The 24,836-nt window shown below is 35.9% G+C and overlaps 1 protein-coding gene across 2 annotated transcripts in view; it reads right to left on the bottom strand.

Annotated features, from left to right (window-relative positions):
• LOC129217519 (pre-mRNA-processing factor 39-like) overlaps positions 1 to 8,201 on the bottom strand; it is a 76,897-nt gene extending 68,696 nt beyond the window's left edge. Inside the window, exons 1-2 of one of the 2 annotated variants that reach the window (XM_054851834.1) lie at positions 8,117 to 8,193; positions 269 to 307 (exon numbers count right to left, since the gene is read on the bottom strand). The gene's annotated coding sequence lies outside the window, so the exon portion shown is untranslated. Of the gene's footprint in view, positions 1 to 268; positions 308 to 8,116 lie in introns of both variants that reach the window. The other variant, XM_054851833.1, reaches the window with a different exon arrangement.
• Positions 8,202 to 24,836: the final 16,635 nt, after the last annotated feature.

The following is a 24,836-nucleotide window of genomic DNA, read 5'->3' as shown; positions in this document are numbered from 1 at the left end:
TTTTAACACTAATATTAGGTCTCCATTTACGCAGTTTTGATTTACATGGCATTTCCGTGGAACGTAACCCCAGCATAAACGGAGGGTCTACTGTACACTGAAGAGTAGATCCTGCTTTCATTGATGATGTCCTAAGAAAACTAATTTCTGTTTACAAAATTAAAACTGAAGTTCATGGTATCCCAAGGTGGGCCATGTCCCAAGGTGCTCCACCTTCCCCTACTAACTTTTTATATTAAGTAAGGATTTACATATAAAAAAAATTTACCCGAAAAATCTGATATGATGCACAATAATTTTTCAATCACTAAAAATAAAGGAAAAAAGTTTGAATTATAAAATGATTTGTAAAATAAAAGAAGCTTCAAACATGCAGTAATAATGATGTTTCGATTTCCATGTTTCTTCTTTCCCTTATTCACAAAATTTAAGGGTTTCGATTTTAACGGAAAATCTTAGGCTCAGCTCAATTCAAGCCCCAGCTAAAGAGCATGATAAATTACTGGGACCATGAACAGGGGTCTGGCCAGAGGATATTTGGGTCCGTTAACGGACCCTTCACAAAAATCCGATCAACCAAAACGGACCTTTCACAAAATCCCGATCAAACAAAACGGACCTTTCACAAAATCCCGATCAAACAAAACAGACCCTTCACAAAATTCTGATAAACAAGATCGGATCTGTCAAATTGTTTATTGAAAGAGCAAATCTGCAAGCAAAATAACGCATATTTCTGTGTATAAACCGATAATTTTTGGAACCTTTTTTTAAGTCAAATTAGAGGGATCAGCTTATACAAAATCGGCTAATTTTGAAGAAAAAAAAAAAAAAAAATCGGCACTCTTGGGATGCTCCTGCAAGCGATAAATAATTGTTACTGCCAAATAAATATAATGGTTGTTTGTTTTATCACAGCTAATTAGCAGCGGTGTTTTTGAAAGCTTTTCTGAAAAGGCATTGGTAAGCACTTTTCTCAGCTCATGATTTAATAAACAATAATAATATATATCTGCGAAATGAACTTAGAACTGCAAAGGGATAGTAAGGGTGGGGGGAAAATATGATCGCTTCAGATAGGGTTACCAACTTCAAAATTATCACCACTTAGCGTCTGGCGTTGAACCTTTATAATGACTTGATTAGAAAATCTTCTAATCATTTTGCCAGCTTGTCAATATTTGCGTTTTTACGGTGCGGTGCGATGTTTAATTGTTATTTTGGGAGAAAATTATATGGGTTTTGATTTTTCGATGCTAAAAGAGATGATTAACTTTAAATAAACTCTTTTAATTACAGTTTTTTTTTCTTTAGATGTCTACATTTTGAAAAATGCAATCTTTTAACATCCGATATGAGAATCATATTTTGTTCTTTTTTCAAGCTAACTTCGCTTTATTAGGATTCAAACAAATGAAAAGTCTCTTTATTTCTGTTAGAACTCTCATTTCAAGTTTTTAAAGCAAAATTCCATTTTCTGTTATGAGTCAAAAATTAAAATGCTAAATAGATGGTTGATTTTATTTTATTTTTTGGGTCAACTGTGTCCACAGATATTAATGATATGTTTATCATAGGACTCTAAAATGCAATTTTGAAATAATTTTATCAAAAATATTTCTTTTACAAGCCGTTTTTATACTTTTGATGCCTTCACTTTGAGATTTGCGATCTCTTTGCATCCGCTATGGGAATCCGATTTTTCGAATTTTTAATGATTATTACGCTTTGTTAAGAGGTAAGCAATTGAAATATCTTTTTATTTTTGTTAAAATCACGGAATTAATAAGTTTTAAACGAAATTCTGTGCTTTTTAAGAGTGTCTTGGGTCAAAAAGTTGAATGCTGAACCCTATTCTGAATTTTATTTTATTTATTTATATTTTTGTTATACAATTATTTTAAGTACTCTACAATATCTAGTATAATTTAACATAATGCAGAATGGTAGATAAATATTGATACTTGAAAGAGCGATGCCCCCCCCCCCCCCCCCCGCCAAATATCAGAAAAAAAATTCAGAATGATTTTCTCGACGTAGAAGAGGAAAACACTCAACTTTAAGTTTAATTGATGCAGTTTGTGCCATCTCTAAATTCTGAAGTTTCGTTTGAACAATTTTTTTTTTTTTTTTTTTTTTTGCGAATTTTTTTGATTTTTCACAAAATTAATTCATTTTTCACAAAATTATTTGATTTTTCACAAAAAACGGACTCTGTGAAAAATCCTGGACAGACCCCTGATGAATATACTAAACTGTAGTTTTGCAATGCTCAGGAGCCCTGCAAGTTGGTACAAGTTATTTGGAAACCCGGGGAATGGGTGCTTTTTGATCCACAGGGAGCTCATAATGCATTTTTAATCTTTTTCCAACTGACGATTTAAATCTTTGTGAATCAAATAAGATTGCGAAGCAATCTTCTAGGGTTGGTGAGCATTAGCCAGCAGGGGGCAGAGCGCCCAGTAATGACGTAAAACAACTGGTGAACAACGAAATATTTAAGCTTAATTTTATTTATTTTCGCCTTAGATTTCTTTTAATGAAAATTTTATTTTATAAACAAATAAAGAATCTAAAGTCTTTTTAAGAATTTAATAATTAACAATTAAGTTTACAGTAAAAAAAATAATAATAATCAGTAAAAACAAAACATAAAAGTACTTATAATAATTAACTTACCAGACCAGACATTACTTGAGATATTACCGCCAAAATTTTAAGATAGGCTACAAATATTCAAAACAATCCCCAATGTGAAATTTCGACATTTTTGGACTTTTAAAAAATCTTACTCTTGAAAATTCTCTGATTTTTTTTATTTTATCGATGTCCCAAAATTTCTGCTTTTAAGTCTGTTACAGGCTTTTATACAAATGTGTGCACATGTATTGTATACACATACCTACATTAAATGGACTATATTAAAATTAATAATTTCCATTAATTGCTATAATTGATAAACTTTTGTCCTGCATACATAAATTTGCAGTTTTAGTGAGAAAAGTAGCAAATAAGAAACATTAAAATTTTACAGCTTCCTGCGCTTATCAAAGTTAGTGTTTTCATTTTGGATATCGAACAAAACAATTATTTGAATTTTAAAAGACATTCAAATATTATAAATTTGAGAATATAATATATCATATTAATAAACTTCCAATTTTTTACACTTTTATAACCCTATCGGGGAAAAAAAAACCTTTGTAAAAAGCTGGTTCTCTCTTACAATTTCCTTGGTCCTGATTTTTCCCATCTCTATATTGAACAAATCTTCATTACCCTCTTCCCCCGCCCCCCCTGTTGACAAAAACCACTTCAAAAACAGTGTTAGAAATAAATGATCGTTAGTTGCATTTCACAACCAAAATTTTTGATTTGACGCCTAGCTTTCTAGCCTCAAGTGCCTAATTTCATGCCTGAGGCTTTGGATCACATTAATCTTTTTTCCAACTCATTGTGGTTAAGACCTGTGAATGGATTGAAGGATAAATTTGCAAAAGTAATTTTCAAATGCAATTAATTTTCTCTTTAAAAAATCATTTTCTTTCCTATATTTTACAATTAAGCTACTGACAGTTAGTAGCATACAGCAGTGCATACCCACAGAGTGATAAAAAAAATTATATCTGGGTACATATTCATTTATGACAACTAGGGTACACGTTTCTATACCTAGAAAGGCAGTTCTCAAAAGGTGGGAGCAAACACAGACCTCAACTTTGAAGCTTCAACACCAAATAACTTTCTTTTTAATTAACTCAAAAATTTTTGAGTTAAATTATAATACTGTATAGAGACAAGAATTGACATAAATTTTGGAAAAAATGCTCTTTAAATGCCCTTAAAAAATATTTTCTTTGCTAAAAGGCGCAATTTTGGACATACCAAAACGTTAACTGAGCAAATGTACCATTAAAGAAAAATTTTTTAAAATTATTTCCATACGTTTCAAAAAAAATTTAAAGGTATGAATCTTACACTGAATAATTTTTTGTTAATATTTTACACAAATAACAAAAGTAAAGACAAATTATTAACTTTGTAAACGATTTTAGAAAATAGTAAGTTTGAAATTTGATGCATGTCCAAAATTTACGATCTTTACAATGCTATTTTTTGAGAACTAAGTATATGATGTTTTCATTTTAAAGGTGTTTATCGAGCCTCGGAATCAATTTTTAATTGTTTAAAAGTGTTTTCATAAGCTTTTATGCATATCTTAGAAGAAAAATAATTTTTTTTAAACGTACATGTGAGATGTCCAAATGGCGTTACGATCTTGACCGCCGATAATTCTGTCCATTTATTCATAAGTTTTGATGATCTACTGTCTTCTAACCTCAATAAAAAACGTTATTATAATGTTATCTTCTTTAATCCATTGGTATTCTGCATAATTAATATGTTACACATTGAACAATACATAAATTACAGTAGAAACATGGCTGCTTATGATCGAACCGAAAGCCATTTTGCACTAAAATCGCCAAGCAAACCTCCGTTGGCGACAACACAGTATACGATAAGCTAAAGGTTACCAGAGGGGAATTCCAATTTGACGAATGTAGTTTATCGTCAGCTGTACCAGTTTTGGCGACTTTATCACCTGCGCTAGCATTTTTTTTTTTTTTTCCGCTTTTATTATTTTAGAATTCTTTTTCTCTTCTTTCTTTTGGAAACATAATTTAACGATCTCCAAATAGAAGTACGAATTTCTTTCTTCAATAATTTTTTTAGACATCATTTTAATTCTTATGACATTAGAAAAAATATTCATTATTAAAACTGATGTCACTTTTTACAATTGTATTATTTTTAATTTGAAGTTCTTTTTTAACCTTGCATCAATTTCTTCAAAATCATTCCAAAACTTTATTAAATGTAAGGAGCAGCATGTATAGCCATTCAAGTATTTCATTAATATCCTCTTTATTATTAAATTGCAAAATTTAAAAAATAGTAAATAAAATTTTCATTGGAAAAGTTAAAAATCAGATTAACAATTGTCAAAAATGGTGAAACTTACGTTATGATGATGTCCAAAATCCGTTACCTACAGGAAAACAATGTCCAAAATCTGTTACCTACAGATTGCTGATTTAATTTGCTAATTAACAATTTTTACAAATACCTGCTGTCTTTTCATGTTCATATATTGTGTTCTAGGTATGCATACTATAGAATAAAATCAAAATTGATGTCAAATTCGAAAATTTTTGAAATTGCTCAAAGTTAACTTTTTTGTTCCCACCTTTTGAGAACTGCCCAGAAACTTACATTGGGCAACATCATGACCCCTAGATTTAAATTCTTATATCTAAAGCTGTTCCACAACCCTTACACTAAACTAGTAGTTACGTGCAGAGATGCTCATGGTAAAAACTTAAAAGAAGGTGCTTGTGGCAACTCCATACCTATCACTATATATGTTGTTTAAGCAGCTGTATTAGGCCCTGAAGACCAGGGTTGGCCGGATTGGACCCAATTGTGTTGGACCCAATGGGTTTTTTGAAAAAATGCATTATTTAGTCCACTTTTGGGTTTTTTAAAATTTTCTGAGAAGTTTTTTTAAAAAATTAATTAACTTAAATACTTTCTCAATTTAAACTTCTTTTTTGTTTGTTCTTCACCACAGACAATAGACATAAAAAATGAATTTTGAACTTAAATAATATTTTTTAACTCTTAATGGCATTAAAAAATACTTCAAAGATTTTAAATGAATGTATTTAACTTTTTTCTTTAACTGATCAATAAATAACTCAAATTATCTTGACTAAGTCCTGTCGCGTCTGATTTTTTCAATATTTGTAGATTACAGAGGAAACTACTCTAGCTAAAAGGCTTTCATGTGAATTATTTTCTGCAAACCAACACATCACAAATCTCGATTTAAACAAGATATATTATTCAGAAATTAACAGATTTTTCAAACGGTCGACAGAAAACAGAGCACGATGTATAGTATTTTTATTATTTTGCTAAAAAGTTTATTATTTCTTTCTCTGTACACAGAAATAGAAAAACCGGCAACATAAAATTCAAAGAAATGTCTTGATTAAGCTGGAATTCAGTAAAAAGGGATTTAAACTACTTGAGGTTTTGCAGTAGTTTTGCATAACAAAATAAAATACAATAAAGTAAAATGCAAAAAAAAAAAAATAAATAAATAAATGAACAATAGATTTTATCACTAGAGAAGTAACTTTGCCTTAACTGTTGGTAATAATAAAAACTAAAAAATTTGAAACTTCACCATTCTTGGGTTCTGTTGTCTTTTATACTTTTCTTCAGAAAACACTGAATTTTAACTAGTTTCCCAGCTTTTTTTTTTTTACCCAAAGACAATTTTTGTGCTTTGTCCATACACTTACGGTACAACATGCTACTAGTCCCCCCCCCCCATTTTCCCTAAAAAAAGCCAAAAAAAACCTACATTTCTTTTTTAAAAACAAAGTTTTTTTTTTTTTTTTGAGTTGTATTTAAAAAACTCAAAAATCTCTGGGTCCATGGGATTTAAAAAAAAAAAAACGGGTTTTTGCCAACCCTGCTGAAAACAGCTGGTTTTTTTTTATCAAGACCCCGATACGCAAGCAAACTGTGATCTAGCATTCCAAGAGCAATTGATTTGGCATGGGAACTTGCAGGACTTTGTGACCACAACATATTCAACATGTCCCTGTCAGCATTTATGAACATGGAGGATCTTCAACCGGATGGCATTGAATTCGTTCCCTCCAGTCCAGTTGGACACATCACAGCTCAGACCACCACAACCTATTCAACACTTAGCAATATTCCCCAATACTTTTTCCCAGAAATTAGCCTTCATGCTGATAAGTTAGCAGGGTTCTTATCCATGATCAGTTAAGTCTAAAATTTTCCTAATAAAACAAATTTTTTAAGGAAAAAACATCAAAATGGAAGTTATTAAATATTAAACTACACTATCAAGTGTTCTTTAAAATATTATTGAAACCCTTATTAATAATTAAAAACTTCACTTCAAATTTGGATTCCAATCAAATTATATGGGAAACAAAGAAGGTACGTTTCAAAGCCATAAAAAAAAGCTGGTTTTGTGAAGAATTTTCTTCATAAAAAAAAAGTTCAAAAGGGTCAAGGTGGGCATATGGAGAAATGTTAAAAAAAGAGGGCAGGAGAAATCAGATGATGTTAACATCGAAGGAGCACGAGCAGCGACCACCTAAAATGCCTGGGGGAAACACTAGTTTAGGGATGATTTGAGTCAATTAACAGGCTTTAATTAGTATGGTAAAATGACATAAATGTACATTTTTATGATCTTCCGAATATTTAATACTTGACTGAAAGAAAATTTTATCTTCTAAAATACTAGCCTATTGTAACTTTTAATTGCTTTAACCTCTTTTAAACTTTTGATCCATTTTTCTGTTTGTTTCCAAAGTTTACAAGGCTGCAGGGTAACCTTAACTTTTCTATGACAGGAAATTTCCTGCCTCTGTTTTCCAGTTTTAACCTTAACTTTTGATGAGAAGGGGGGGGGGGGGCGCACATGTCCATAGGACCGGGGTTGAATTTGACTCAGTAGCATCCACCTTTTTATCAATGAACGGCATAACTTCTATCAATGTTGCACTATGAACCCATCATAAAGTGCTTGCTTCAGCTGCACACCAAAAAAAGCTCAAAATTAAAATGAAAGACTACTTTCCAAAAATTTTAACTTTTGTTCTTTTCTTCGACAAAAACAAGATCTGAAACATTCATAATTTCCTCGAAAACTGCTATGTTTTTCAGGTAAACTTTGAATAAACCTATCCACAGTATTCTAAAATATTTATTATTCTAACAGCTACAAAGAATGAGACAACTAAATTGCTTGACACCATTTGCTCAATTCAAAGACCTCAAGCGAAAATCTTACCCCACTTCAAAGAAAAGCATATAAAACTGTCAAATAAACAAAGAAAGAAAGTTAATTTAAATCTCATAATAGCAAGTACGTCTTCAGAGTTAAAATAGTCTCCACTATTATGAAACGTTTTAGAAAACGAAAGAGAAGTGAAAGAATAGTGAAAGTTAGATCAGCGAACAGTTAAATACTGTTAGTTAAAAAGACATAATTACTCACATTATTATTGGGAATTAACAAAACAATAACGTTTTCTGTTGTTGGAACTAAATTACTCTAGCACACAACACAACGCGCCGGAAATCAAAGATTGATTGAATGAGTGCCTCCTCAAAATCGGCTTTTTTATTAGGCTGCGTTCGGAAACACCACCGATTATACCAACTCCAACAAACTATAGGGGGCGCTGCAGCCACTGTCTAATAGCCGACAGACGTGGCTCCAAAGGAGGGGCAGGGGGGGGGGGCAATTGCCCCCCTGTCGGAAACGTCTTGCCCCCCCCCGTCGGGGAAAATTTTGTATTTCGTCGGGGAATCTCTTTGCTTTGGCGTTTCTCGTAAATGAAATTTTTTTTTCTCGTGTATGAACTCGAAAAACATTAGTAGAAAAAGTAGAAGTATCTTAAATATTAAAAAAAAGGAAACGAAAAATCAATTTCCTTCGGGGCCACCCACCTTGACACCCGCAATTTAGCCCGAGTCCGTAAGTCCCCTTTTAACGTCGGCCAGATGGTGATTAAATAAGGGATAGCTATTGCTACGGGGAAAAGGGTGTGTTTTTCATCCTTGAAATTTCTATTTATCGATGAGCTGGTTTCGACACCTCAAGGTGTCGACAACTGATAAAAGAGTACGATCTCCCCTTGACTATCCACGTCCCTGCCGAATGTAGTGGTGATTTCTGGTCAGACCTAAAGCAGTGGACCCGTCAGACCTAAGTCGTCGTCATCTCGTTTTACGAGACAAATACGCACCGAATGACAACAGCCAGGACGAGACGGGGGGGGGGGGGGGGGGGGTTCATCGGAGAAAAAACATGCTTCAGAGATTTTTCCTTTTCTATTACATTTGTTAAACAGCTCTTCAGCATGTCAAGTGTGCAGACACACTATTGATGCGTTTTAAAATACTTCTCAGGGTAAATAACTGCAATATTATCTTTCATTTTCACTCTGTAGTTACAAGTAAGTTATTACTATAGTTATTTACAATTTATCTGATTATTGTTGGATTATTCTACAACAAAACATATCATGAGTAAACGATCCTTTTACCTCATACAGGGAAGTGTACTAAAGTAGATTTAATTCTTTAGTGTAATGATGTCTTGTCGGCAAATGCTAAACGCAAGAAAAAAATTCTTTTGACTAATGTAATAAAAGCAAATACATGTTTAACATTTTAAATACATGTTTCTCAAAAACAAGGCCGTATCCAGAGGGGGGGCCTGACGGGTCCGCCCCCCCCCCCCCGAAACCCGCAATGTTTTGTACCGTAAAACAGAAGAAGCTTTTTTTTTTCTTTTTTTTAAATTCATATTGTCAGAAAAGGAAAATAACAATTTTTTTTTTAATTCTTAATTTTGCTACTATTCAAAATTTATAATATTTTGAAGAAATACAGAAAAAGCAGTTCTTGTTCTCATTAGCTGCAAGGCACACATGAAATTTAGACCTTTAATTAGGACTTCCTGCTCTCTTTGCCAATTCAATTCAGGGCAGTCCAGGGTCAAGGCAGGCCCTTTGTCAGTTCGGTAGACTTTTCAAGTCTACTTCTGTGCACTTCCTCCTCCAGACGCGTGCACAGAAATTTTGGGGCTGTCACAAATGCTTTTTTTTTTTTGGGCCCCCTCCATATTGTTTACCCATATTTTCAACCCTAGGTTTAAAAATATTGGGCCCTATTTAAGCTCGGGCCCGGGCCAACAGGTGTCCCTTCTCCCCTCTGTGCACGACCCTGCCCTCCTCCCCCTAAAACTCTTATAAAACATACACTGTACTGATTTCGAGCCGGGGACTCCCCAAAGGCTGGGCCCCTAGTTTCCGATTAGGCGAGTATCTTGTTACCAAGATGTGCCAAATTCAGCTCCTTGATACATCCTGAGTAAAAATGCAAAAATCACGATTCTCGCGTTTCTGTAGCATAATTTTCAAGATCATTTTTGTGACTGATATGTTTCTTGTCTTGCATTTCTTTAATGCCGAATTCAGTATCATGGAAGTTCTTTTGTTATTGCTTGTTTTTTTTCCCTTACTTCTACTGCATACTGTTAATACCTTAAAGTATGAGAAAAAAATAACACTTACTCTACTCTCTTTCATTTTCTGCACTACTTGTGATTGAAAAAAAAAAATTTGTTTTGAGAAATATTTCGTTGCATTTATTTTTTACTTAAAACGGGTGTGTCTTACAAAGTTATAATCGTTTTGTAAGACTGTGCAATCAACTTCTGAAAAGTGTAAATAAAAAGCTTCAAATAATTTCAACTGTTCGAGAGTCTTTGAAAATTATTTAAGTTTTTGAAATTCCTTGAAAAGTTCTTCAATTTTGTATTTTATCAAGAAAATAAAGTATGAATTGTCCAAAGGACCAGAATATTACTCTTCCGTTCTTATTTTCTGAATGTCTACACCATTTCTTTTAAACTGTTTTGTACATTTTTCATACTGTAGGGCAGTTAATGGAAAAAAAATAGGGGGTTAGGGGGAGTGATCAAAAATAAACTTCACTAAAAGTCAATATGAGCAGATGGCGGGGTGCTTCTCTTTTCTCCTCTCTCGTTTTTCCTTTCTGTCCATTAAGTTCCATGATTTGTCGAGCAAGCAATTTTTATTTTGTGTGATCTTGATTTGCAAAAGAATGTATAACTTTTAAAAGACTTTGTTTGTCTATTTTTTTTATATTTTTGTTGCCTCAATTACCTAATATAAGGCCTCAAAATACAGAATTTTCTACATCCGACTTAAAGGGACACTCTCCTGTTATCCTTATCACTACAAGGTGAATAAGAAAAATAATAAGAAATTAAAATAACAACGGTCCAATCCTTAAAAATCGAGACAAAAAGTCTTCTATGTTAACATTTTTATGCGTTTGGTGTGTCTATATATACTATTTGTGTGTGTGTGTGTGTGTGTGTGTGTGTGTGTGTAGGGCAATGTGCTAATCCGGGCCCCTCCCGAAAAAAATTTCTGGATACGGCCTTGCTCAAAAACTTATATTGATCTTGTTTATAGGTTGCATACTGGGGGATCAAGGGATCATACTAGGGGGCATAATAGTTTTGCTGGGAATGAAGAAGAAATGAGAATGATTTACTAAACATCGGGTTTGGCACAACTAAACAATCATTGGATTATTAAGCGTCGGGTTGGTATTGCATCGGGTTTGGGTTCTTTTTGAGAAAAATGTCTGGGGGAGAGGCGAACCTTTTGGAAAAGGCCAAATTAAATAAATAAATAAATCATGTGATAAATGCAATTGAAAATATACATTTTGCTTCCAAATTTCTTTTTTTCAGATGTTATCATGTAGTCGAAACTCATGTTTCTAACTTAAAGTAAAGCCTGCAATAAGCTGCGCTTAGTCCATACAGCTTGTAATTATTTGATTGGACCAGCTAATTCAAAAGTCAACATTGCTCCTTCGAGATCGATCAAACCAACTTACAAACTGATACCAGGCTCAGTCTTGTTTAAGTTTTTTTTTTTTTTTTTTTTTTTTTGCAAGTTATGTTCTTTTTTTTTTTTTTAATATGCTTTTTTTCAAGTGCTAAAATAGTGTAAAAAAAGCAGTGCTGCGGAATCGGAGTCGAACTGATTTTGGAGAGAAGGAGTCTGAATCGGAATTTGTTGGTTAATAATGACAAGAGTCGGAGATGGAGTTATTTTCCTTCAATGCCCGTAACACTGCCAGTGATTGCTGGGTCGGAGTGAGAGTTGGAATCGAACTGACGTTAGGGTAAAGGAGTCGGAGTTGAATGCTCTAAAATTTTTGAAGTTGGAGTCGACCATTTTCCCTCCGACTCCGTAGATCTGCAAAAAAGCTCCATGTATGGAAATTTTGGGGTAAGACTTAGAATTTACACTTTTTTCCTCTTGGTCTGGAAAGTGAGTGCAAACTTAAAATTTGAAAGTATGACAGATTTCAAATGACATGATCAATAAAAAGTTTAAAACTAATGGTTATGCATTTTCGAATTATGAAAAGTGCTTCAAAAAATTTTAAAAATAAAAAAAGGTAGGTATATAGTAAATTTAAAAAAAAAAAAGAAAAAAAACCTTACACAAGATAAAATTGGTGCAATTAATGTTAATCACTTTGATACTTAATAAATTTGTTTATTGCGTAATATCGTCGGCACCATGCTGAAATAACGAATCTGAAAATTGGCTCTTTTCAGGAGAGCCAAAACAAAATTTTGTCCATTAGACGCGTTTAGTTATTTTCAATGTATTAATTTTTATAGATAACTTTAAGTGTAAAATTTATTGTTCGAAGTAGTAATAAACTTTTTTCAGTACTGCGGCAAACCATTGAATTAAAAAAAATGAGATTCGCGATTTTTCACCTTCGTTTGTTTATTAAGTTTAGCATGGTACTGATCATAGAATTAAGTTTCGTTTCTTTTTTTTTTTAATTAATTTTTTTTTTGAGCAATCACGATTGCTTATTGTTCTCATTTGACCGTTTTTGGTGTCCGTGCCTTTTTCAACTTGGACCAGAAGCCTTTGCAGCACCACCGCCCACCGTCCTCTGCTGGCGGCGCAGCGCGGCTGCTCTGGTTTTGAGCTATCCGCTTCTCCTGGTCGGAGGCGTCCATGTCCTACACACACGCACGTTCACACACATACACACATACGACTTCACACACATACACTCACACACGCCTACGTGCATACACACAGGTCTACGCACACACACACAATTGTGCACACATAACCACCCAGGAGGAGAGGCAGATTTGGGGGGGGGGACAGGAGCCGTTTCTAGAAACAATAACTCCAATGAGTAGGGTCCTGTCTCAGTTCGTGATTGCGAAAAACATAATTTGAATTCAAAATTTCAGAATTCAAATAATTTTTTTATTTTATTTATTTTATTATTTTTTTTTTTTTTTTTTGATTGCACAACACACACACACACACACACACACACACACATTACTTTCGTTTTGTGCATTCAAAACTTAGAACCAAGTCTGAGAAGTTGGAGTCGGACTGATTTTGAGATAAAGAAGTCGGAGTCAGGAGTCGAAAGTTTAAAATTTCAAGAGTCGGGGTCGATCATTTTCAATCAAAATCTGCAACCCTGCCAGTTCTTGTGGAATCGGAGTCGAAGGCTTTAAAATTCCCGAAGTTGGAGTCGGTCATTTTTCTTCCGACTCCTCAGTCCTGCTTACCAGGAAACATCACGAGTTCAGTAATCATGAAAAAAGTTTAAAATGGTCGCATTCGAAAGAGTATCTTTAGAAAAAAATTTGACCCAAATATTGTGTGCCCTCGTCCTTTCGTTTTTGAAATATGGGGGGTCAAAGTCTGTCGAAATCTTACGAAAATTCGCCAAATTTAAAGATTTGGCAAGAAATGGAAAATACCACGTGATTTCATCGCCTGCGTCCAGCAAGACTCTCATTCCCATTTCTGGTCATCTGCAAAGCGCGTAAACGATGTTTCGAATTAACCCTTTACTTGTGTGGGTAAAATTAAAAAGTAACTATGAAGCCTGTGAAATGGAAACTAGAGAGCTTTAACCAGAGGAGCTACAACTTTATAACGAAATTGAACGTGGGATTTAACTTTGTAATCGTGATAATAATGCATTTCAGAATTTAAGTGCATTTCAAGTGTGTATTACTTAACTGACTTAAGTTTGTACTCTTGTAATGAAATGTGTTGTAAGTAATTAATAATTATGTACGAGAATTAATATGAATAAGTAAAAAAACATGCTTATTAAAGCTTATATATTGAAAATAAAATGGATAGTTTTTGATGTTGAAAGAACATGATCATGGATTGTAGAATCCCAGCTCTTATTTATTTTTTCAAAAGTTATTATCATTCATGAAGTTTTATTGTCTGACCACTGCTAGCGAAAATGTTTAATTTAAAATCGAAAAAAATAATAATTAAAAAAAAGAAAACAACGGATAGTAAATGTCAAAAATTTGCACAGCAAAACTAACGATGACAGACGATCATAACAGATTCTTATCAAAAATTTTATAGTCAACTTTCATTACAACAACCCCTGTAGTTCGAAAAAGTCTGTCACTGCAACTGAAAGTCGTTATAACGTAAATGCACATCATATTGCATGTTATTTAGTGATTTTTAAAAATACTGAAGTCACTTTTACCAATTATGTTTCACGTTAAAAGGGAATTCAAATACGGAGCAAAATAAAAATCAATACAGTTTTTTTTTTTTTTGACTTGTTAGAGGGTTTACACATAACTTGAAAACGATACACATAACGAAAAACACACTGGAAATAACTGACAAAAATCGTTTTTTTTTAATTTGAGAATATGGTTTGAAATCTTTAAAAATGTCGTTTTCTTCGTATTTAGATACTGTTGAAGACTTCAGATCTACGACTTTTCAAAAAAAAAAAAAAAGACTTTAAAGTGTGTTTACCGTTTCTCTACGGTTATCATATTTTTTTCAAAACAGTTTCATCGTCGAATAAACTCTTTCAGTGGAAATATTTCACCCGCAGAAGCATAAAAGTTTTAATCAGTTTTTTAACAGACAGTCTTAAGAATAACAAAAAATTCCATTGTTTTTACAATAAAATAAAACAAATATTTTGGGCTGTGGCGTTTTCCCCTATACAGTTGCACGTTAATATCCCGGAACACAAGCCCCTAAAAATTTCAATGCCGCAGTCTGTGCCACGACACCCCGCGCCATGGTAGTCACCCCGAGTAAAGAATTAATGCGATATTTCTCACGCGCTTTGGTGGTGACCAAATAAGGAAGTGGAATGTCTTGTCAGATGCAGATGTTGAATTTGCGCCGTACCTTCCATTTCTGAACAAAACTCGCTAAATTTGGCGACTTTACTAAAAATTTCGGCAATTTTTAAGACATCATATTTCGATAACGTGGTCACGAGGGCACGTAGTTTCAGTGCCATAAACATGTTTTCCAATTCGCAACTCCAACGAACTATAGGGGGCACTGAAGTCACTGTCTAATGGCGGAATTGAAAACTACAACAAACGCACATGGTAACGAAGAAAATGCTAAAAGTGTAGTGATTTTTGTTCGTACGTATGATTTTTTCGCTTTATTCTTTTAAAATTAATTTTCAAAGTCTTGTGGATATTCTGGCCCACGTAGAAAGAAATGAGAATTCAAGAAGCATTACTAAACGTCAAAGATTCATGCAAACTACGTAGTTCGTAGTTCTAAGCAGCTATTTCCACGATGTTGAATTCGATATTTATCAATTCTTGATAAAACTAAATAATAATTGTGGCCTGACAAGAATAACAATTAATGCTAGAAAATTCAATATGACATTACAAATTGTTATCGAAAGAAGATGATACTTCTTTGCCTTGCTTGGCTAGCACTTATTGTTTTGCATTTGTTGGCTGAGTTATTTCTCTCGAATTCCCGAATCGGTTAATTTAAAAATTTTCTGTTTCGATTTTTCTAATTTCTGAGTTACGATTTAATTGTGTCATGTTATGCAAATCATCAACAAAATTCTCACGGATATATGGTGGTAGTTTTCTTTTCAGTTGATTGACCATTATTTCTTTTCACTTATCGAATTCTGTAATCTTACTACCATTTTATTCCACTCATGATAAAAATTAAAAATGGTTTAATTAAAAACGCGAAATCTCGCCAAGGCTACTTTGCTCGCACAATACTAAAAATTAATAACCCTAAACAAATTTGGCGAAACCTTTCAGCTGAGAATAAAAGGAATAAAGTAAATTCTTTCTCGGTTATTCATTTTGTTCTACGATAATATATTCAAGAAAATATTTTGCATACTGTCCATTCCAACTAAATGCTGCTGTAAAATATGGTAAGTTTAATTAATTTAAGATTAAAAAAACCCCCATATTCTTACAAATTCATACAAAACAATAAAAAATTTTACCTGGTATAACGTTATCCAATTTTGTTAATCCAGAGTTTTCTTGTTTACGCTTCCACCATTTAATACTTTTTTGAAAGAAATAAGGAAAACTAACATTATTTTGAGAAGCTCGAGAATACTACTAAGGGACGAATTAATTTCTGTTGTTGAAGGCGTTCTTAGACATGTTGAATGCGTTACTCAGAACAAACTGACCGCGTTTACGTCAACAGACACACGTGATGCGCAACGTGGCAATGTTTTAGGTGCAGACGCAGTTTTATAAATCACCGCAAGGTAGCGTATTCGAGCGCTGGAGTTCCGAATGCTCTTTCGAATGCCACCAATTTGAAATTTTTTTGAATTTCCTTGATCGTGATGTTTCCTGGTTAGAACTACTGGTGTGATTATTCATTTGTATAATTTGAATCTCGCTCACTACATTTTAACTTTTATTTTCTATTTCAAACATGCTTCGGCGGCCCACACATTTTCTTCCAACATTTTCTTCCAAATAATCTGTGATTTGCAGGATGATATTTTTAAAAATCTAGGAATGAAATATGTTGGCGGCCCCTATGAAACTATCATGATTATTTATATGATCAAAAGACAAAAAGGAAGGAAAAATCATGGATTTATTTTTATACTATTTAATTGCAAAATCCAATGCGGCCCGCCGGTTCCATCCACCACCAGCTAGGCCTAATCGATGTAGACCTTTTATTACCATAGAAAATAATTAAAATCCGTAAAAATTTGCACCTTTTCTAATTTTTTTAGCGCAAAATTTTTATCCGTTTCCAGTTTCTATTTGTTATCAAATAAAATACTTGTAACTGGTTTTAGCAAGCAAGGCTCTTCAAAAGATATTCATTTTTTTCTCTTGATTCTGCTTTTGCAATAGCAAAACTTAGTAGTTGTGATTGTATTCCCTTTTTCGTGCTTTTCCAAGTTATCTCGGAAAAATAAAATAATGAAAGAAAATATAAATAAATTTAATTTTATACATGTTCTGACTCGCGAGGTTCATCTTAATATAAAGCTAGGCATCGGGCTCAAGTTTCTTTTGAATTTTTTAACTTAATATTAGTTACTGTTCTTCTGCTTACTTAAGATGTGGATTTCTCTGCTCCCCAATAAATATGTTGATGAGCTAGTGGATGAGCACCGCTATACTCTTGAGCCCTAGAGTTTCCACCCCGTAAATTTGTGTGTTTATAAGATTTGATTACGGAAGAAGGAGGGGGGAGGAACACTGAATATCTTCATTGGTCATTTACCCCATCACCCTAACGTTACAAAACATGACCTACAATTTTGTTTCTTTAATTTTGGAACTTTTTCGGTTGTGCACCTCGATTCTCACTCCCTACAAAATACCATTACAGATCGACTAAAATCTCGTTTATTGGACTTCAATTTCTTAAAATTATTTGGAGGTGAGCATCCAACCCTTGTCTGCATGAAATCACTGAAAATCATCTAAAATTGCGTTTTCAGAGCTACAATTTCGAAAATTTTTCGGGGGAAGACCCCCCGGACCCCCCTTATTTCTGTAAGAGCAACATTACATTCACAACTACATTAATGTTGTTAAGTTTCTTTCTCTGCATAAACTCTGTAGAGCACACATTTTTAATGATTTTACATCATATTCAGATTTTTCGTCAAATTCGGCTTCTTACACTGTTCTAGTTTATTGATCTCGCGATATGAACCTGCTCACAAAAACCTAGTTTCATGTTTTTAATTTTAAATTTAATTTTATTTTTCTAATTATTTTACTTTATCTTTATTAAAATTTTTATTGTTTGCTTTTAATTTTTATGGGGAATTCGTGTTGTTAGACGCCAAGAATGATTAGTTTCTTTATGACCTAAATTGGAGGGGGGGGGATCTTGCAAACTAAAATTTGGCTATGCCCCCTGTCGGGAAAGCTTGCTCCTCCGTCGGGGATTTCCTAACGCCACCACTGATGGCCGATGAAAAAACTAAAACAAACGCACGCTGTAACATATAAATTGCATCTAAACTGAAATGATAGATATTGTTACAAATCCTGTAAATAGAAATTATTGTAGTAACGTAACCTGTAAATAGTTTCCCGTAATGAATATACAACCCCTTAACATATGGCTCAAGTATACAACCCCCTATTCTTTTTTTTCTTACTTCATTCACTGATTTTATCAATGGAAGTGTAGTTGTAGAACGTCGTAGCAGTTTCTGGAATATTTGAGAGATTTCTTTTCGGTATATATAAGCCGTTAGCGATGGATAAACAGTTTAGTTTCGATTGAGATTTCGAACTGAGTGCATTTTTGCTCTGTTTATTGCGAGGCATTTTCGCTGTGTTGTTTTCGTATTTGGAAGTAAATACGTGTGTAAACGTTGAGTTTACGGTGTTGTGTGATAATTGCTTAATTGCTGATGAATAATTTAGCAGTTGTTGAAGATCTTTCCTGTACATAGTGTAAATAAATTTCCTGTGTTTTTATCAAGAACTGTGTCTTCATTTCAAGAAAGTGGAAGTCGCACCGAATCCGTTACAATTGGCGCCCAACGTGGGGCTTCTTCTGGACTTTCTTGGAGTAAGTGTGACTTTGGACATTTTTTTCATAAAGACTGTTTGAATTTATAGACTTTGTTTTTATGGTGATTACTCGCGCAATGGATGACCAATTAAAACAACTTCTGGAAGCAATTAATGCTGCGAAAAGTGACTTGGCTGAAAGTTTGGCGGCTAATCAAGAGCAATTAAAAAATGATATGGCGGCTAATCAAGAACAATTAAAAAATGATATGGCGGCTAATCAAGAACAATTAAAAAATGATATGGCGGCTAATCAAGAACGATTAAAAAATGATATGGCGGCTAATCAAGAACAATTAAAAAGTGATTTGACTGCAAGTTTTACTGCAAATCAAGAACAATTAAAAAATGACATTGCGGCTAATCAAGAACAATTGAAAAGTGATTTAATGGTACTGAAAAATGATTTAGCTTCTAACCAAGAGGAAATTAAAAACGACCTTACTTCGGTAAAGACTGTGATGGAAAACAAATTTAATGAGATAGAGCATCGAGTAGATGGATGAAAAGTTTGAAACAGTAGAAAACCGTATCGCAACAGTTGAAAATCATGTGGATGAGAAAATTAAAAACATGGAAAGGAGATTGGCGATCGCGGAAAGCAGCTCTGTACAGTTTGGCGCTCCCACATCGGTTGCTCGACCGTCCATTAAACTTGCCACATTTGATGGGAAAACTTCGTGGCAGGTTTACAAAACTCAATTCATGATAGTGGCGGAAGCGAACGGATGGGACTCTGCTACCAAGGCCTGTCATCTTGCAGCATCCCTGAGAAGTGACGCAGCGGACATTCTTCAGACCCTTCCGGACAGCCAGCGCCTGGATTTCGCCGCCCTCACATCTGCGTTGGAGCTTCGCTTCGGTGAGAAGTGCCAGAAAGACTTCAGCCGACTCCAGTTGAAGTCCCGTTTCCAGAAAACCGGGGAAACCCTGCAAGAGCTAGCGGCGGACGTCGAGAAACTGTCTCATCTTGCTTTTTGCGACTGTCCTGCGGATGTTCGAGACAACCTGGCACTCAACTACTACATCGACGGGGTTCGAGATCCGGAAATCCAGAAAGCTCTGCGGATGGCGGATGTCAAAGACCTGAATTCTGCCGTTGTGTATGCGATGAGATACAAGGCCGCCCAAGAAGCAACCTGTGTGGATCGCCATCTAATCCGGTCTCAGGAAGCTGACGAGTCTGATTCCAGGTCGTCCCACCTCGCTGAACTTGAGAGACAACTCGGTGACTTGACAAGACATCTGAGCAGCATAACAGCCCAAAAGAAACAAGAGCAGAAGTGCTGGAAATGCGGTAGTGAAGGACACCTGCGAAGGAGTTGTCCGGCTCGCCAAGTTACGCGAGGGAAGGAAATCACCACCACTAGAGCTCTGCAGATTTCCTCTTCTAGTAGTGGCAGTGATGGACTTTTCATTTACGCACATGTAAATGGGAACCCCTGCAGACTGATTGTCGACACTGGAGCCAATGTGACAATCATTAGGACAGATGTGGCTCGTGAATTTGGATTGAAACTGCTGTGGACATCGCCACGCGTAAGTCTCCAGACTGTGACAGGTGACAAGATTGAGATTGACGGTAAAGTGGACTTGGAAATAGTGTTTGGGAATGCCACCTACCATCATACGGCATTCGTCGCTAATATCACGGACCCCTTCATTCTCGGATTGGACTTTTTGAAGAAATATGACTTCACTCTCGACTTCAAGACTAATGAGCTGCACTCGATGAGAGAAGACATAGCCGTTTTCCCTGCAGAAAGTGATGTAAAATCCGCTCATCAAATAATAGCCCAAACAGATTTATCGATTCCCTCAAGGTCAGAATCATTAATACCTGGCTCCCTTGAAGAAAGCAATAGTTTTCGATTTGGACTCATTGAATACCCTAACCTAAGCAATAACCCAAAAGGAGTGCTGGTAGCATCTACGCTTGTGGACCTTTCTAAGGATGTAATTCCTGTGAGAGTCGCCAACGTGAGTGAAAGGCCAAGGAATATCCGGAAAGGCGAAGTGTTAGCAACTTGTACTCCCGTAAACTGCATCATTAGAAGAATCAATTCCCCCGAGACTGTGTCTTCTGAGTCCTTGACATCGAAGTTAATTGGGAGTGCACCATTAACGAAAGATCAAAGAACTGCTGCGGAACAATTGGTGGACGACTTCAAGCATCTGTTTTCCTCTACATCGGAGGATGTTGGCCGTACGAATTTAACGCAGCATAGGATTTACATTGGAGAACATCCCCCTATTAAACAGCATCCAAGACGACTACCGTTCGCTAAGAAGGAAGAGGTTGAAACCCTCCTGAAAGAGATGAAGGAGAATGATGTAATCGAACCGTCATCCAGTCCTTGGGCTTCTCCCATCGTCTTAGTCCGAAAGAAAGATGGCTCCACCAGATTTTGTGTCGATTACCGACGGCTGAATGAAATCACCAAGAAAGACAGTTACCCTCTTCCACGGATAGACGACACCTTGGACACTCTTTCCGGACACAAGTGGTTTTCGACCCTGGACTTGAAGAGCGGCTACTGGCAGGTTGAGATACACCCTGATGACCGAGAGAAGACAGCGTTTACAACTGGACAAGGCTTATGGCAGTTTAAAGTGATGCCCTTCGGCCTCTGCAATGCACCAGCTACGTTCGAGCGTCTTATGGAGACAGTGTTAAAAGGACTCTCTTACGAATCCTGTCTGGTCTACTTAGACGATATCATCATCGTGGGACGCAGCTTTGAAGAACATCTGGCAAATCTTAGGAAGGTGCTGCAAAGGCTTAAGGAAGCCAATCTGAAGTTAAGTCCGTCCAAATGTAATTTGTTCCGCCGGGAAGTGAACTATCTTGGTCACATCATCTCTTCTGAGGGTGTGCAAACCGATCCAGAAAAGGTATCTGCTGTCAGGAGTTGGAGTCGTCCCGAAAACATCCATCAGCTGCGAAGTTTCCTGGGGCTCTGCACGTACTATAGGAAGTTTGTGAAGGGTTTTTCCAACATTGTACGACCTTTGCATAAGCTGACGGAGATCAAGCAAAAGTTTGAATGGTCCAAAGAATGCGAAGATGCATTTCTACGACTGAAGGAGGCTTTAACATCAACGCCTATCCTCGCCTATCCTCAGCCTGAAAAACCCTTCATCCTGGACACTGATGCGAGCAATGGGGGCCTCGGAGCTGTTTTATCCCAAGAAATTGACGGAAATGAACATGTCATCGCTTACTGGAGCAAATGCTTATCAAAGGCGGAGCGAAATTACTGCGTCACCAGAAAGGAGTTACTGGCCATAGTGAAAGCTGTAGAACACTTCCATCATTACCTCTACGGCCGAAAATTTCTGCTTCGGACAGATCATGCTTCGTTAACTTGGCTTTTGAACTTCAAGAATCCAGAAGGCCAGATAGCCAGATGGATACAGCGGCTCCAGGAATATGACATGGAGATCAAGCATCGAAAAGGGTTATCTCACGGTAATGCTGACGCTTTATCAAGGAGACCCTGTCCTGAGAACTGCCACTATTGTTCCCGAATCGAGAAACAGTATGGAACGACTAGCCCTACCGCCTATCAGGTGACAGTGACTCCAACATCATCAGAACCTGATCCATGGAGTGATGACCAAGTTCGAAAAGATCAACTTGAAGACCCCGACATAAAACCAATTTTAGAGTTCATGGAAAGTGACAGTCGACGCCCTAGCTGGCAGGACGTTTCCATCTTCAGTCCTGCAACAAAAAGATACTGGGCTTTATGGAACTCGCTCCATTTACGGAACGGCGTGCTACACCGAAAATGGGAATCTGATGACGGCAAAACGTCTAGGTGGCAGTTACTACTTCCCCGATCAAGGATTTCAGATGTTCTGAAAGAAATACATAGTAGTGCGACTGGAGGACATTTTGGTGTCTTGAAAACCCTCAATAAAGTTCGGGAGCGCTTCTTCTGGAGCAAGGCGAAGGATGACGTGGAGAAGTGGTGCCATTCTTGTGACGCCTGTGCTGCTCGTAAAGGACCGAAGAAGAGAAGCAGAGAGAAGCTACATCTGTACAACGTTTTAGCTCCTTTCGAACGAATTGGGATCGACATCCTGGGTCCTCTACCAAGAAATGCTGATGGGAACAAATACATTCTCGTTTCCATCGACTATTTCACCAAATGGCCCGAAGCGTATCCCATTCCAGATCAAGAAGCTACCACCGTAGCAGAGACTCTAGTCCAACATTGGATCTCGAGATATGGAACACCTTTTCAGATTCATTCCGATCAAGGGAGGAATTTCATCTCTGCTGTGTTTAAGGGCCTATGTCAAATTCTCGGAATTGAGAAAAGTAGGACAACACCACTACACCCACAATCGGACGGCATGGTGGAGAGATTTAACCGCACAATCCTGAACAATCTCTCACTTATGGTATCCAGAAATCAACAGGATTGGGACAAGAAGTTACCTTTGTTCCTGCTGGCCTACCGCAGTGCTGTCCACGAGACTACCGGATATGCCCCATCTCAGATGCTCTTCGGACGAGAGCTTCGGCTACCTTGTGATCTCGTCTTCGGTCGTCCTCCGGATGCGCCTGCATCGCCTGAGGAGTACATCCAGGATCTCCAGGACCGATTGGAAGACGTTCATAACTTCGCACGAGAGCGAATCAACATCGCGGCGGAGAAGATGAAGACCCGATACGACACAAGGTCTACTGGACATGAATTCAACGAAGGCGACAAAGTTTGGTTATGGAATCCCATCCGACGGAAAGGTCTTTCACCCAAATTGCAGTCGCATTGGGATGGACCCTACAAAGTCCTTAACCGACTGAATGACGTCGTAGTGAGGATCCAAAAATCACCTAATGCAAAACCTAGGGTTGTACATTATGATCGGTTAGCCCCATACTATGGCCATAGTTCATGAGTATTACGTAAACAACAATGGTTGATAACATAAAAGTTGTAGATAATTTTTGCTTTTAATGTTTAGTAATATTTCTTGTTATTATTGTGTTTTCTGTATCTGTTAGTTATTAATTAATGTGTATATTTGTAAACTTGTGATAGAAGTTTGGTACCCTTTCTGGGGATTGTACTGCCCGGGACGTGCAGTCTTAGGAAGGGGGCAATGTTACAAATCCTGTAAATAGAAATTATTGTAGTAACGTAACCTGTAAATAGTTTCCCGTAATGAATATACAACCCCTTAACATATGGCTCAAGTATACAACCCCCTATTCTTTTTTTTCTTAATTCATTCACTGATTTTATCAATGGAAGTAGTTGTAGAACGTCGTAGCAGTTTCTGGAATATTTGAGAGATTTCTTTTCGGTATATATAAGCCGTTAGCGATGGATAAACAGTTTAGTTTCGATTGAGATTTCGAACTGAGTGCATTTTTGCTCTGTTTATTGCGAGGCATTTTCGCTGTGTTGTTTTCGTATTTGGAAGTAAATACGTGTGTAAACGTTGAGCTTACGGTGTTGTGTGATAATTGCTTAATTGCTGATGAATAATTTAGCAGTTGTTGAAGATCTTTCCTGTACATAGTGTAAATAAATTTCCTGTGTTTTTATCAAGAACTGTGTCTTCATTTCAAGAAAGTGGAAGTCGCACCGAATCCGTTACAATATTTTTGTTCGCATGTATGATTTTTTGTTCTTTATTCATTTGAAAAGATTTTTCAAAGTCTTTTGGTTATTCTGACACATGTAGAAAGAGATTAGAAATCAAAAAGTATTACGAAAGTAAAAAATTATGCAGAACACACCATAGACTAATAATAAGAGTAGACCGAGCTATGGCAACCCTTTTGCTGCTCATAAACCAAACCATGTGACTGGTGGATATCCTAGCAACAGCAGGCGTTAATCGTAGCAGACGATCAATGCCAACGCGAAATAAAATAAATAGAATTGATGGAACACGGAAGAATGATCTTTTATGGAGTCCGATTTGTAAATTTGTTATTCTAAGTTGTAAATATTTGTTAATATAGTGAGTTTTTCGTTTAGATAGTATTGTGCATTTTCTTTAGTCAATTTCAATAACTCTCTAAGCAATAAAAGATGCAAGCGACCAAGAAGAATCAGCAAACGGTAAGATTTATACCTACAGTTTCAATTTAAGATATGGATTAGTACATTTTTGCGTTAACGCAAAACGTTTACGCCATTTCGTTCACGCCAACGCTGACAGCTCCAAATGAAATAAAAGTTACCGAAAACTGATCAAAAACTGTTACTAA

The sequence above is a fragment of the Uloborus diversus genome, chromosome 2 (assembly GCF_026930045.1).
Source record: "Uloborus diversus isolate 005 chromosome 2, Udiv.v.3.1, whole genome shotgun sequence".
In the NCBI taxonomy this organism is placed as follows: Eukaryota; Metazoa; Arthropoda; class Arachnida; order Araneae; family Uloboridae; genus Uloborus; species Uloborus diversus.
This window is presented reverse-complemented; position numbering and strand designations above follow the sequence as displayed.